Source organism: Patella vulgata, chromosome 8 (genome assembly GCF_932274485.2).
Source record: "Patella vulgata chromosome 8, xgPatVulg1.2, whole genome shotgun sequence".
Classification (NCBI taxonomy): Eukaryota; Metazoa; Mollusca; class Gastropoda; family Patellidae; genus Patella; species Patella vulgata.
This window is the reverse complement of record NC_065886.2, coordinates 6467052-6474127: the sequence shown is the minus strand read 5'-3', so window position 1 is coordinate 6474127 and position 7076 is coordinate 6467052.

Genomic DNA, 7076 nt, shown 5'->3' with positions numbered 1-7076 from the left:
CACTGAAAATTGGAAACTTTATCCAAAAAAAAATCATGAGGAATATCATCGACCAACACTAGGATCGAACCTTTTCCGCCTAGAGACGGAATAGGGTTTAGTTCATTCTTAGTCTTGTGAATTTGCATTAATACAGTAAAAGAAGAAGAATATTCTTTGTGTCCTGAAATTACAGCACCTTAAATTAATTATGTGCCGCACATACAGGCAAAGCGTTTTGTTTCTTGCTTAGGGAATCGAAGCTACGGTGTCTAAGTGAGTAAGACCCTGGCTCGCTAGTCTGGTGGTCGCGGATTCCATCCCGGTATTGACCGAGAAAGTTCATAGGGATTTTCCGGCGGTTTGCCCTTGTCAATGGTGCGGGACGGAGGGCCTGATAAGGACAGCTGTGTGGTCGTTCGGTTTGGACGAATCACCGTGGTCCCATGTTCACATTGGCGTGCAAGTAAAAGATCACTTGGCAGTTAGAAATCGATATAAGAATATACTCTATTGCTAAATTTCCCTCATAGAACACTGTACGGCGTTATGCCCGTCTTTATTAGCCCAATCGGAGCAGAACAGTAGGACGTTAAACCCCAATTCATTTAATTTATCTTACCATTTATGAAGCTATTCAGGCGGCGGTATTTCTGATATTTCATAAATGAATCCAAATATTTAAGTTCAACATCATTAAAAGAGGTTTAGCAGAAATCATAACAAAGGAAATGTAGACACATTTTACAAGCGACGCGTGTGAGGCGAGACGCCATGTTTGCCGGGGTTGTTTGTACACCGACATGAGTAAACAACGATACACAAAACCAATACACGAATCTGTTGCTGGATAATCCAATCTATATGAAACATCTGTGATCACAGATCAAAAATGTCAGCCTGTTATTAAAATATCGACGCCATATTTACTTTGATGTTGCCAATAATTGCTTGGTATCGACGAGTTTGACCACCATCTTTCTGGGTTCACATATTTGAGTTGTTAAGACTCGCCAGCTACCTACAGCCGTCATCTTCTTGCTTGGCCTGTCCTGTCTTTTGGAATTTTCAACAGGACAAAGTCACAGTGCAATGGAATGGAACGCGTATGCTACAATAAGCTCTTGATTTTCATCCAGGGCACCCAAAGCATACGGTCATTCCAACTGCTTTTTTGGTTAGTGCTAAATGATAAGGCTAGATCAATTTTTCGTCATAGGTCACGAGATGTAAACAGAGCTAGCACTATCCTAGGTCAGTGCTTATGTGGAGACTTAACCTCTCCCCCCAAATTCTTAAACCTAACCCAGATAATAGATATTGGTGGACTAGTGAACCCGCGGATTAGTGCACATTAACCCTAACCCTTACCCAACCCCTATAATAGATAATAGAAATAAAGTTGAAACCTTACCGTATAATTATATGATTGGATAAAACCCAACCCCTATGCGAAATTTCTGTACGTTTTAAAATGGCCGCCTAACCAGAATCAGCACACGCACGTGATTTCACGTCACCTCTAGAATACTTAAACTGTTCAGTAAGATAAGATTAATATTTCAGTGTTTCACTCTTCACTATTTCTAACATAATTACTTATTTCCATGCAAACTGTGATGTGTTGGGAATTTTGCAATTGAACCTAATTTTACTTGCGCAAAGCCTCGAATATTGTATCAATTGTAGCCGTGGATACGACAATTATCACGGTTCAGAAATAGTGCAGGTAATCCCCTTGAAGTACAAAATGGAATGAAATGAAATGAAATGAGGTTTAACGTCCTACTGTTCTGCTCCTAAACTGGGCTAATGAAGACGGGCATACGCCATACAGTGTGCAATGAGGGAAATTTTGCCCGGGCAGTGGCGCTACGGTCTACTTTTATATCAAATTCCAACTGCCAAGGGATCTTTTACGTGCACGCCAATATGTACACGGGACCTCGGTTTTTCGTCCCATCCGAACGACTAGACAGCTGTCCTGCATCACTGACAAGGGGAAACCACACCGGAGTCCCGAAATGACCTAGTTTGTGTCGAGTGGACGTTAAACCCCATTTCTCTCTCTCTTTCATTTCTTTTCATGTGGTAGAAAATTAGAGGAAAAGTTAGAGACGGGCAAAAAGACTAGAATGAAATCTAAGCTAGGAGCTGTGGTCATATGAAGCAAGCACTTGCTTCTTTTAAATAAAAATCATGTTTTTGCCGAAACTTTGAAACGTGTATGTTACTGTCCTTGGAAGTTGACATATTTCACTCCATTCTTTGTGGCTGCAGTGGCGTGGTTGTAATCAAAACATAGACGAGGATTTTAGTACAAATATTGCGTGTACCTGACGATTAACGTCTTCTCCAAGTCCAAGGCCAATAATCTGTAATTGTTCGCGCTCAACACGTGTAACAAATTATATTTGACATAGAGAAACATCGATATTTCATAAATACAAGATTCTGTGATAAAGAACCCGAGCTCTGGTTGCATTTAATGTTACTTTGATGCAGTCCCACAAATCATCGACAAGAGCGGGGTGGGGGGGTGGGGGGCAGCAGCGTCCAAAGTATTGCAGTAGATGACCGACAATCAAAGATATTTTATAGATATGCACATTTTAAATGATTTCCTAGGACAACTGACAAATTTATATACATTATAGAAATTTTGACAAAAATCGTCAAAGGGCTGAAAATAATCTGGCGCTCGACCTGAACCTGAGTGTGCCCTTCGAGTTTTTTTTGTTTTGTCTTTGTAGGATTATTACGTGCTGTATTTATATTTTGACTAGCAGAATGCCCTGCTTCGCTCGGGGGTCATAACCCCGAAACCGGAAGTGGTAGACTAACGCCACCTGGCCTATGTTACTCCCCGGTCCGAGCTACCCCTATACCCCAAATTTCAGACTCGGAGCAGACCTAGTGTAGCCGCCAACCCCGAACAGACAGACAGACAGACAGACAAACGACAGTCACAAATATTAGTATATAATAGATAGATAGATAGATAGATAATGGTCCACTGAATAATTGGCCGTATAATAACAGAGAAAACGGTTTTGATAATGGTTCACACAATGTTTGAACAATATTAATGAAGAAAACGATTTGGATAATGCCATGGTCCACCCAATATTTGACCGAATAATCAATAATGGAAGAAAAACGATTTTGGTCTAGCCAATATTTTGCCTAATAACACTGGAACAATATATATACACAACCTGATTAAAATACACATCTTTATTTCGTTTCGTATTTTTTATACATTCGAGGGTCTCTACTACATGAAGATCTGACTGGTTGTAGTGGAAGATCGCATCAGGAGTCATACGAGCGGCTTTTGATCCTATGACATCAGATATTTGATTAACTAATCAGGTATCATGTTTCTAGTGTGTTATCCACAGTTCAGTGCACCTCACGCCAAAAACTCGCCGTAACAGAGTGTTTCATTGGCTCATCTCCCACATCATTCAGAATGATGATTATATAACCACTCTTTCAGATCGTAATGTAGAAAAGACAAGTAAAACAAATTGTAAACTATAAGAAACGAAACGAAATAGGATCTGTGTATTAATCAGATTGATTTATAAACGAACTATTGAAGAAATTGTACATGAAGTGCTAGATTAAAAGATAGAGGATTGGGTTTAACGTTCATTAGATACAAACTAGCTCATTTTGAGACGAACATCACGGTACAATTTTCAGTTATTCGCGGGCGCGCTGGGGAGATAGGGGGGGGGGGAATTATGGGATAAAACTTGAGTACCCGGTGAAAACCCAGGAGGTTATACCGGCGAACTTATCACGTGCCATCTCGTACGTAACTAACGCTCGAAAACTAAATGGTAATTAGCTCTTTTTTCGCACGTATACAATAGAATGGCCATTTTGCTCAGTAATCCCAGCCAGAATTTGTTTTTTTTTTTTTTAAAAAAATTGCGTTAAAGTTTTAAATATTTGTTTAGAACTGAAACAAATTTAGATCACGTGATATGGATAACGTAGCTTGTGACTGTGTCAAAGTCTTTGCTCTGGAGGTAGGTCGGGTCTGTTGTTCAGATTGCTGTCATCTTACCCCCTCTCAAACTACAATATTATGAAAGTTGATTCTCAGTCCAAAATTGGTTCAATTCCATCTAATAAACAAGCCAGCGCCACCTATAACTGTCCTATTTATGCATAGGGGCGCCTTTCCAACCTCATGGGTTTTCTCCAGGTCCTCCCACTGCTAAAGACCCCTTCGCGCAAGCGAATTATTGAAATACAATTGAACCATATGTTAGTCCCGAAATGACCTAGTTTTTATCGAGTGGACGTTAAACCCCATCTCTCTCTCTCTCTCTCTCTCTCTCTCTCTAAATGCGCAGCTTCTTTTTTTAAATTTCTAGCCAGCGCCCAGCCGATCCAGCAAACACATTATTTACTTCAGCCTCTTTAGAAGACATTGTTAGGAATGAGGTAGGGCCTATTGTAAATATTTTTCTTGCTGGGTCACGGCTCAAGTCAGATTGTGGTTCTGGTTCAGGCCACGCCATCGATTATGTGAACGATGTTTTGTTTAAAATTTCAAAACTTACAAATTTGGAACTAAAATCAGCCATATCTCATATATCTTTGTTTCTAAACATAGGCCTACATTATTCAAGAGCTAAATCGGCCTTTTGCGGGCCTTTCTTTAGCACTTTAATGTAATATAAACTATTAATTAGACATTTATTAACATGACAAGAGCATAACCAACTCTTGATGCCATCTGATGAGTTTGATTTTCAACATATTTGTATCCGACCTTAGTTCAACTGCCGTTGATGATTAACCGTAAAAATAAATAATTGAGGCTACAGTGTTATCAAAATGAGTATTTCTCGGCTCAGAGTGAGGTCATTTGACTGATATTTTCAACATATTTCCTTTCCATTATCTAGTTTTAGTCATTATAGCGAACACTGCCAGCTCTTTAACTAATCTTACCCAATGTCGCTTTAAATTAATCTTTATCCCAAAGAAATCAGTAGCAATTTTTGTACAGGGGTTCCCGAAGAACACAGAAAATCAGATTGGTTTGGCCTTAGTGGATACCCTGAGACGGATGGGGATTAGGCGGAGGGATTAGTAAGTACTTGTGTAGGAGTTTGCTGGAGTACTCATTGTTTTTTCAAGACGACACACCTTGTCGTTGGTTGGTTTGTATTGTTCTATCCGGTCTTCACCTCCATAGAAACTGGGTCTGTTTCCAAACACGGGATTTTCACCCATCGTGTTAACGTTTGATTAGAGCTCGGCGTGTTTCTGGTGAAAATTCTTGTACAGGAAACACATTTTCCTCTCCACAGTTTCCTCACCAAATTATATGTTTGTGAGAAATCTTTATAATTTGAAATTATATTAGTAATTACTACAAAACTCCTTATTTGTGGAGGGGTTTGATGCTCGAATGTTTATCGCGTACGCGTTGTCATACAAGGTCTGTCATTGAATCAACTGGTGGGGTTGTACGTGACAAGGAGTAGGGTCGCTGGTCCAACCTCGTGGGTTTTCTCCGGGTCCTCTGGTTTCCTCCCACTGCTTAAACGATTAACTGAAATAAAATTGAACCATATTAATGTTAGTCCCAAAATGAACTAGTTTGTGTCGCGTGGACATTAAAACCCATCTCTCTCTCTCTCTCTCTCTCTCTCTCTCTCTACCTCCCTTTTTTATGTGAAAAAAAACAACAGTCTTCACATTGTTCTATCTGAAATGGTGCAAACAATCAATGTACCTGAATAAAAACAATAGCCGTTGCCCGGGCGAAATTCAGTCTTGTCTTTTACGTAGGATCGGGTGTGGAAATTGTTATACTATTCTGGCGGAGAGTGCCGTGAATCGCCAGGTAGTTTTACGCCTGCGCTGACGCAGAATTACTTAAATCAAAAATATTGTATGTTATTTTCGAAATCTGCTGATGATAGGATTTGAACCGGGAAAATTCCTAACGCTGCTGAAATTTACATACACGAAATACGTTTGAACTGATGAGCCATTACGAGAATCGAACATGCGCAAACTGCATGTTTTATTAATCGCAAAATTCTACTTAAAATAGCATTGAATTATAATGATTGATTCCTTTTGGCAAAAAAATAAAGAATTTACGTGAAAAATAGAAGGTAAGGCTTTCAAAATAGCCTTAGAACAGATGTGAGGAAGAGTGGTATTTTCATATTGCTGCTGTATAGGGACGGATAGGAACGGTCAGCGCGCGCACGCGAGAGAGAGAGAGAGAGAGCTTAACGTCCATTCGACACAAACTAGGTTATTTCGGAACCAACATATGGTTCAATTATATTTCAATAATTCACTTGCGCGTAGGGGTCTGTAGCAGTGGGAGGAAACCGGAGGATCCGGAGAGACCCCACGTGGTTGGGCAGACGACCCTACTCCTTGTCGCGTACAACCGGGGAATCGAAACCATGCCCGTTGACTCAATGACAGACCTTATGATGCAGCGCGCATGTAGAAGAAGGACTTCGAAGCAAGGCTAATTTAGCCTAATGATTAAACATATCATAAATCATGATAGGCCTTAAATTTTACAGTATTGTTTTTCAACCATTCTCTGTACATCGTCTAGGCTGTTATTCACAGTATCCACAATAGGTCCTAGTATTCCAAATTGGTATACTATTTTGTAATGCCCGTTATGCTTCGTTTTGCATATCATTACGTCATACAGACAAAGACGAAATTAACATTTTCATTTCTTTTTAAAATGAAAGTAGAATAAATACTACTCAATTGGTGCTTTGAACTAAAATCGTTCAATTTAAGAATTAAAATGTCGGACAACGGGCTTCGGGCTGTTCTCTAAGAGAGCTAATTGTGAACCGACAGCGTAAGTTTCATATGAAATATTCCCAGTAGGTATTATTACTATGAATATTAATTGTCGCCACGGTTTTATTTTATTACAACAAACATAACACGATACAAATATCCCCAAACATTAAAATTTCATGTGAAAATTCAATAGAAAGAAATTATTGGAAAATAAAATACTTCTTCACAAAAGAGCTATTGAATTTTACCTTTCTTCAGGTATTTTTCCCATA